This window comes from Ptychodera flava, chromosome 19, assembly GCF_041260155.1.
Source record: "Ptychodera flava strain L36383 chromosome 19, AS_Pfla_20210202, whole genome shotgun sequence".
Taxonomy (NCBI): domain Eukaryota; kingdom Metazoa; phylum Hemichordata; class Enteropneusta; family Ptychoderidae; genus Ptychodera; species Ptychodera flava.
This window is the reverse complement of record NC_091946.1, coordinates 39356371-39365479: the sequence shown is the minus strand read 5'-3', so window position 1 is coordinate 39365479 and position 9109 is coordinate 39356371. Positions and strand designations below refer to the sequence as shown.

Sequence of the window (9109 nt, the reverse complement as noted above, 5' to 3'; positions counted from 1 at the left end):
ATCGATAAATCGATCCGAAAATCGATCTACTTAGCAGACGACCCAGCTAAGGAGCGCCTGTGAATAAGAACCTTGATGTTGGGTATGAAAAAAGGAGGTAAACTATAATAATAAATAATGATTAATAATGATAATGTTGACCATATTTTGCAATTGGAAACCAAGATCCTCAAGGTTAATTGACTATATCATGGGCATGCAAACTAAGAACCTTGATGTGGGATATGAAAATGTGTACGTTCAGAACCTGACATAGGGATTTAACCTAGCGATCACTTTTTAAGTGAGTTGGGAGGTCTGTTCGTATTTTCAACCAATCAGAGCTAGGGTAAACCCCTAATGGCATTTGGCGTTTATAGACGCCAGCATGCAGCAGTTCGTATCATACCTCCTGCGTGGCCAGGCTTGTTCCTTGACATGTACGATTTGTTTTGGAGCATTTTCCAGCGAGGAGATTCTGATTTTATGTAAGCAGCGAAACATTTTACCCGTTTGTACCAGAGTTATAAACGGTGAGTCTGTTGAGATATCCGTTGTTGTCCGATGTAAGCCTGTTTCTGTAGTAAACTACAATGCATGCAGTGCCTCACTCATGCTTGGCCTTTTTTTTCCGCTTCCGTTCCCCATGAAAACACTACACGACTCATGAAGTCTTTGATTAAGGTTATGATTCCATAGTTTCTTTGGTCTGTCACAGAATTATAATAAGCGAACTGTGTATTCTAGTTGGCATGTTTTGGTCTGTTTACATCCATGGTCTGATTGATGGACAATATAAAAATATACTTCTCTCTGACTCTATTGCGTGTGACAGACTGAAATGCGTTCCACTCCATTGTCTACCAATCAGTTGCCCTACCACCACGTCAAGGTACATGCCATAGGTAGGGTATGTAGGCGTGGATGTGTGCATCACGAATGTGTCAGTGCTGTTTGACGTCATATCATGGACATAGAGCTGTTGATTGCATGCAAGTACTGTGATTCACAGTAGCATCTGAAATTCAATTATGTATATTATCTTGGAGTTGTTCCGCTTTGTTAAATAACGTTTTAAAACTATTTTCCAGAATCGTCTTATTTTCCAAGGCAATTCACAGATGTATTCTGCCTAGAGATTTCGCCATCCAGGAGTTCACAAATGGAAAAAGCACTCACCATTCAGCTGACAAAGGAAAGAGGTGTTATACTTCCAACGGCATCATGAGTGTCATTCCCAGTGGTAAGGGACCGTTCAGTTTTTACGGCCGGGGGGTGGGGGCCGGCAAAATCCAGGGGGGGGGGGTCATCGTAATTTTGGAATCCCCTAAGGGGGGGGTCATCGCTTTTTCACTGGTAGGAAAGGGGGGTCACCACATTTTCAAAAACATAATACCAACAATGAAGTTCACTTTATGCCATGGCCATGATCGACCCTCTTTACCGGCGGGCCGCCTTCGGCGGCCTACTACAATAAATATACATTATGTATTACCCATGACCCTCTTAACAGGCAGACGCCTTTGGCGGCCCACTCCAATTAGGTTTACTTCATGCAATGGCCATGATCCGACCCTCTTCACCGGCAGGCCACCTGCGGCGGCCCACTACAATAAATTGTATTTTATGTAATACCCCACGGTAATCTTACTGTAAAATTCCCAATTGAAGCCGCGGCTTGTATTAGAAACATTTTTGAGGGACCCCGGGGATCACGCACTGAATAATGGTAATGGCCGCGCACCTTCAGCGGCCCTGTCCAGTAAAGTCTACTTTATGCAATAACCATGATCGACCATCTTTACCCGCTGGCCACCTTTGGTGGCCCACTAGAATAAAGTTGACTTTACGTAATGGCCCATGACCCTCTTAACCGGAGGGCTGCCTTTGGCGAACCACTCCAATAAAGTTTACTTTATACAATGTCCATGGACATGAGTTGTCTATGGAAATGAAATTAAAAATTGCCTTACAGTCGTCCTAATTAACAGATGTTTCAATGGATGTGGCTGAGAAGTTTGTGCACTGGCATCTCTGCTACACGAATAAAGTGCGCTGCGTACCGGAGTTCAAATCCAAACCATGCGGGTAAATTTGACATATGGGTTTTGGTTATTTTTCAGGGGGGGGGTCATCAATTTTTTTCTTCTGACAAAGGGGGGTCATCTTTTTTTCACAAAAAATGCAGGGGGGGGTCTATATTTTTTTGAACACCGGCGACAAGATTTTGCCGCCCCCCAGGCCGTAAAAACTGAACGCTCCCTAAGTTGATTAAATTTGGTGAGTAAATGATGTGGTTCATCCAATGATGCTACCAATAATACAGCTCCTAGTTGATGTCCACCCCCCAAGATGTGATAATGGGAGTCAAACAGGATTAGCTGAAAATAAAAAAGATGTTAATGATCAACAGTGATTGATGTTGTGTGTCTTTGTGAATTGTGATTATTTACAATCAACTTGCAAAACGTTAGTGAAAATTAACATCTACAGCCAGAATTATATTGCACTTGTGTCAACATAATAGTCATGACATTTGCAGATGGTTTCGTAAGTTTTATAATGTGAATGTGGTTACCTTGTTTTGATGTGTAGAACACCACACTCTGTCCCCTTGATACATATATTACAGTGTGGATGGTGTCGTGAAAACTGATGCTGCAGATGATGTAACAGACTTTGAGAAATGTTGTGAAAATTGTTGTAAACAGGGCCTATCTCTTGATTGTATCGTGTAGGAAACCTGCAATGTAACACTGCCTCCTCGATGGTTAAATTCATTTCAAATGAACGGTTTGATCTATGTTGATGAACATACCTGGAAGAAAGCAATATTATTATGGTAAGTACTGTAGAGAGATGCACTGGTATTTTCCTACTCTATAATAGTGCATGGCAATGCCCTTGCTGCTCAATGAACAAGATGCCGACATTTAAGTCTCTTTATCTTAACTCCTTGTATTTATTAGACGATGTTCATTGGTGCTGTGCAACAAATGTTACATATATGCTCTGTCAATGAAGTTCTGAAATGAGTCTTTAGCTTTGTCTTCAAAGTTTGGACATTTTAGGCAGAATGCAGCATCAGTTTGTTGCCACTCTTAATTTGGAGGTTCGTTTTTGAACGACTGCGCATGCCCAGATCTCAACTCGATTACGTCACTGACTTCGAAGTCTTCGTGTTTGGTTGGGACATCGGCTATTTTCGGCCTTTGTTTTAACGCTATGCAAGGCCAAGTGCGGAAAAATTCGGTCTTGTTAACTTAGTGACTAACCTCACTACAACATCATGGCAGCAATAGAGCATGATAAGTCGTAATTTGTCAACTTTTCCAGCTTTCTGTTTGACGTAGTGCGATCGTGACCTCAATGTTTTCAGTATCGGCAGTGACAGATCAAGCACCCGCAGTTCAAAAATGTCCTATTTTCGCGTACTTATGTGTTTGTGAGCAATGTCCTTCGAGTTATTCAATCGATAAATATAGATGAACAAAGGATGGCAGTTTCATTGAGCTACGTTGACGGGGGACGTTGGGGGACATTTTTGAAAATCGGTTACCCTTCCATATTGTATTCGTTTAGCCTGGTCAAGCCAGCGAAATTGATGATCACCGAACTGTGGATGGTTCAAAGACTTTGGAAGTGCAGATTTTATTGACTGAATGTTTCCAAGTTGTCTTTCCCGGGGTTGAGGCATTTGACAAACTTCATAAGATTATTTCCAAATACCCCACTGGCACACTAGGGTAGTACGTGGGTAAGCTTAGGGGTTGACATCGACTTCGTACTTTCCACTGTCCCTTATAAAGTTAAACCACATTGTAAATATGTTGAAGCTTCAGCATGCTCGAGATACAGGTTTTAATACAGATACACTGCTGTTAGTCAAACACGTGTATGTCACACATTCAGAACCGACCCAGACACATTGGGCACAGAGTGACATCAGTTACTTTGCACGTCGCCTTCAAGTTCAACTTAATTCCAACACGGAAAAGTTTTTATTTGTGAATTTCATGTTTTGCAAATCTCTTGAAAGAATAAATTTCGTTCGGTTTCTTTACGTACAGGGAAAATTACTGCAGTTACTGGCTCATGTCTTTAGGAACAGCAGGACAGTCTTTCACAAGTTACTGGCCCGGCATGAAAATAGCTGGCCTCGGGCCATCGGGATTGCGTACATGGAATCTACATCTCAAACAACGAGCGACTTGGCATTGGGCGAGTTGGAATCGGGCGAGTTGGTATCGGGGGAGTTGGAATTGGGCGAGTTGGTTCTGGGCGGGTTGGAAAAGGTGCGAGTTGACTTTAATTCGTTACCCGGCTGCACAGTGGCCGGTCATCGTCCATTTCCGCGTCAGATAACGTAGGTAACATGTACGTACATATGCATTCAGGGATTAAATACGCATGCGCATGTCAAAGTTCACCGAGGTCATCCAATCTGGGATTGTGCAAACGAACCTCTAAATTTAGAGTGGCAACGAACTGAGCATTATACTATGGTAGCTGGTGATGTTTAGATATGTATGAAAACATTATTTTTAGCTCCCATATATGCATATGTATATATGCAAATGGGAGGTATTCGTAATGTTAAGATGTATATGATGATAATCATCAATATTCAGAGTGATCAGTAGGTTCTGTAGGAGTGCAAAGAAATGTTTCCATTATGTTAATTTATAGACATACATATGTATCGCTTACTACATGATTACCAATCTTATTCCATATGGTCTTTGGTTGGAAGACTACCAAATATAGAAGATTAAATCAACACATTTAAACATGCAAGTATGACTGTCAGTCATTATCATACACGATAATGACACAAAAAAGTCCCATGACACAAAAAAGTTTCATATTAGATCGAAAGAAATCACACTATTCTGTAACTCCTCAAACTCTTTGTATTGTCGAAATGTTGTTATTAGTAAATGGAGACACCATTATTACCAACACTAGAATAAATTAATTTAATTTCTGATATTAAATCAAGTTGTCAAGTTCTCAATTTACTTACATTGTATGCATCTGACACCTTCTTGTTTGTTATTTCAGCATTCCTATCGGCCAGATACTCTTCATAACGCTTGATTGTATTTGGACTCGTTGAGTAGCCCATCACTCTACCTATAGTACCAATCCTTCCCAGGGTAGACCATGGTCACGAAGATAAGCCCCACAATCCTTTTCAAGAGCAGAACACTTTTGTGACTTGAAAACAAACAAAATCTAAGAAGGTAAATCATTCAAAAATCGATTTCAGTTTCTTTGTTAGAGATGTCCAGTCATGCAAAGATATGATAGAGATTTTACAATATAACTAGGAAGAACTTTTCTGTCTGTGTTAGCACAAGTTAGCTAGCCCAAGGCAAATGTGGGGCCAACTACTCATTTACACACATGAGTTTGAAGGGAACAGCAGAAGAGAGTTGCGCAAAACATTTATTTATAATTTGCTGGCAGTGAGATGCTTTGCTTTTTACTTTGATAGGCTTTTATGGACGTTATTGGTGTCTTGTTTCCATACTGCATACTCATACACAATATTATGACTGAAATTTAAACTTCATTCTTTTAACTTTAAGTGAAATGATACTTACCTGAAATATGATATTGTATGTAGAAAAACCACAGTCCTTTTCCTTTGTAAATGGTATCTATCTAATGAATATCTGTTATCTCTCCTGCAGATGGAATTCAGGATGGCTTGGTAGAGTCCAGGACTGTGTTTATCACAAAAGTCCTCCATGGCATCACTGTTGTATAGTCTCTGGTCTGGATTGGTGGTGTAATATTGCAGTAAAGCTGTTTGAAATGACTTCACAGACTCCTCGAAATTAAAACCTAAGTCTATTAGCTCACATTTGGTTATACCAATGTGAGTTTATCGTATAAGCTGAAGTCGATGGCATCTGTATGTATGTGTGTATGTATGTATGTAAGTACAGTATGTCCGTCAACATCAAAAACATGCAAACCACTGCACGTTTCAGCTTGGTATTTGGTGTATGGATGCATCCTGGGCTATAGATGGGATTTTGTTCAAATGAAGTATGCATTGCCAAAATTATGCAAATGAGCTTACAAAATGTGAAAATGGTTAAGAATTAATATCTCAAGAACCGCTGTTTTGATTGCTTTGAAAATTTGTGTGCAAGTACCTTAGGTGAACCTTATACAGTTTTATGAATATTGTGAAGATATCCTTAATTTTGTATTTTTACTGAATTTTTTGGTGATTTTTCTCATTTTCTATAAAAATTCTTCTTCTCTGAAACCGCCAGCTCAGTCGCTCTCAAATTTGAGTTGGATCTTTGCTAGGGTGTTACTCTTCTTATTTGTTGAAATTTTGACAAAATTGGGAAAATTACTATTTTGGAGCAATATTGTAATTTTTGGTCAAAAAATCTTAAACAGTATTTTCTTTTTAAAACTCCTGGACAGACAGCTTTTATCTTTGGTACACAGACGTACAGAGAAGACAATAGTTAGATATGTGGAAATTGTCCTGAAATATACAAATTTGTATTTTTAAGACAATATTGTCATTTTTGGTCAAGAAAACTTGTTCTCAAAATTACTTGTGTGATAGCTTTGTAATTTGGTATAAAGTCCCGAGGGATGTTTTTAGATAAATTTTCTGCTCAAAGTGTTGGGAAACCCCCAAATTTGTATATTTTAGGTAATTTTCTCAGTTTGTGACCTTAAATGACCTACACCAACCCAGGATATGTTGTGAGACAGTTTTGAAGGCTGTGAACATAATTTTGTCATATTTGGTATCAATTTGTAGGAAAATTTGATCCAGAAAACAGCTGCGGTGAATTTTTTCATTGCGGACCAATTTTTGCAACTTTTCTATGTAAGACATACAAGAACTGATGAGAAATTTGGATCCAGGATAATTCCAGATGTTGTAATCACCGCCCACAGTGGAAGGCATTTCACCATCTCTAACTAACTTAAGTGCTGTTTACATTAGAATGATAACACTCACATTGTATTTACAACCACAAGGTTGTAAATACCAAGGAATGGAACATTTGATATTCAGGAGGGGTAGGGTCTAGAAGATTGATGAGGTAGCATTACTTTTTTACCAGGTCCCTTGTACATTTTTTTATCCACTCCCACCTTTTCTTTTTATCAAACCTTCTCTGTCTTTTTTTTGTTGTTGACATTTGCTTATGTATTTAGGATCTGCTTGTCCCATTGCTATAGAAGTTGATATGCATGTTCCTAAAGATGACCTCCAATACCTAAGTTGGAGACCTTTTTATTTGCTTTTGTCATTCTTGTTTTTCGTGGTTTAAATATTCTCGAATGGACAATTCAAACCGAATGTGAGCACACTGTCCTTGACGGTATTTTTTTTAAATGAAGAAGAACAGTGTTATTCAACAAGATATCTAATACTCCCACCACTGTAAAGGAGGAAAGGCATCTGACTGTTTAGAATGAAGCACAGTAATTTAGGAATTTTGTGCAAATAAAGTACAATGGACAATATTTAGTTTAACTACTTTCAAGATGCACAAATGATCAATACAATTCGTTGCAGATTCTGTTGTTACCTGTTAATAACTTCTTTATGTCATCCATTAATCTGTTCCACAAAGTACAGTTCACATGGAATTGTCCATCAGAATACTTGATTGTGCCGTAGGGTGTTTCAATAGATGTAAAGTCATCCTGCAGAGCCTACAGAAATAGATTGAACAAGTAAGGAGCATTATTATCAATGTCGTCAGTGGTTAGTAGTACACTGAAAATGAATGTAGATTCGGGAGAATTCTACTAATGAAAACCAAAGACCAGTGTAATTCACAATTAAATGGAGAATAACAAACCTTCTTGACACACTTCAGCACAACATCCTCAACTCAGGCACTAAAATACTTTTGGTTTCAAAGATGACACTTTTTAAAATGTACTATGCAATTTTTTCTATTATTCATGTTATCATATGTATACCAAACTCTCATCAATATAATTGTTGTTAATAAAAATAAGAGTGTGCAAGGACACTTTCTGTTACTCACTTCTCAAGTAGAATGGCACTCTTCTGTTCTTGAGTTGGTGGAAAACGTATGTTGAGACAGGACTGGTGTTTTTACCTTTTGGAAATATAGCAAATCAAGATTCAAAATTGTCCATAAACATATGGGTTTGTCTGACTTAAAAAAACAGGTGTTTGAGAAGTCATTGTTTGTTAACTTTCCATGTAAGAAATCAGTACTTCAAAATTTTAACATGATACAATTTAATGCATGATTGACAGTATTTTATAATTATATCACAATTTTGTGACAATTGTTCACCTAAATTTAAAAATAGTGAAAAGCAGAAGGGTTGTACTTGTAATTCATTGATGTAATAAAAAAGCATTTTGTATCACATTGATGTTACATATTCACAGTATCAATCAATTAAAGAGACAATGACCCAGCTGATCAAAAGTTATTTTACTTACCTGACATTTTTCCCAACATCCCTGGCAGATCATACTACCAACTGTACCCACACCGTTGTTTCTTAGAAATTTTAGCAAAAGTGACTTAAATAAATCTTTTAGCCACCATTGAATGCACCATATACTTTTTATCGAGGAAAAAATGTGATTTTATTCCATATGATGACTCTTAATTTTGATTGTCAACGGTAATTCGTACAGAATGACCACCCCTAAGTTGGAGACCTTATTTTTTTGTCAAAGAATGTGCACAACTTTGCGCAGTGGATTTGTGCAGCGTCTGGCATAATTCTTCAGATAGTGGCTCAGTGCACACAGTGAGCTCCACACGTACACATGCCACACACTGCATATTAAAATGGAAAAGTATTTAAACTGTATCAAGGATGAAAATGACGGAAAATACATTACCAAGCTGAGAATAAGTGACCATAATCTGATGATTGAGAAAGGTAGACACATGAGACCAAAACTAAAAGCTGAGGACAGAATTTGTAATAGGTGTGATACCAACTCAGTTGAGGACGAATTTCATTATATCATGTGTTGTCCATGTCATACACAATCACGACAAAAATTGTTAGACTCGTTAGCAGTCAACAATGAAAACTTCAACAACTGGGATTTGCAAGCCAAATTTTGCTACAT

The 9109-nt window shown here is 38.1% G+C and overlaps 1 long non-coding RNA gene across 3 annotated transcripts; it reads left to right on the top strand.

The window, feature by feature from the left end:
• Nucleotides 1–352: 352 nt before the first annotated feature.
• Nucleotides 353–8029, top strand: LOC139119486 (uncharacterized). Of its 3 annotated transcripts, none has more exons than XR_011548944.1 (6): nucleotides 359–512; nucleotides 1071–1222; nucleotides 2718–2821; nucleotides 4050–4274; nucleotides 5044–5225; nucleotides 5679–8029. It is a non-coding gene; the product is annotated as an uncharacterized lncRNA (long non-coding RNA). The 3 variants fall into 3 exon arrangements; XR_011548943.1 differs by having other exon boundaries at nucleotides 4050–4345; XR_011548942.1 differs by lacking the exon at nucleotides 4050–4274 and having other exon boundaries at nucleotides 353–512.
• Nucleotides 8030–9109: the final 1080 nt, after the last annotated feature.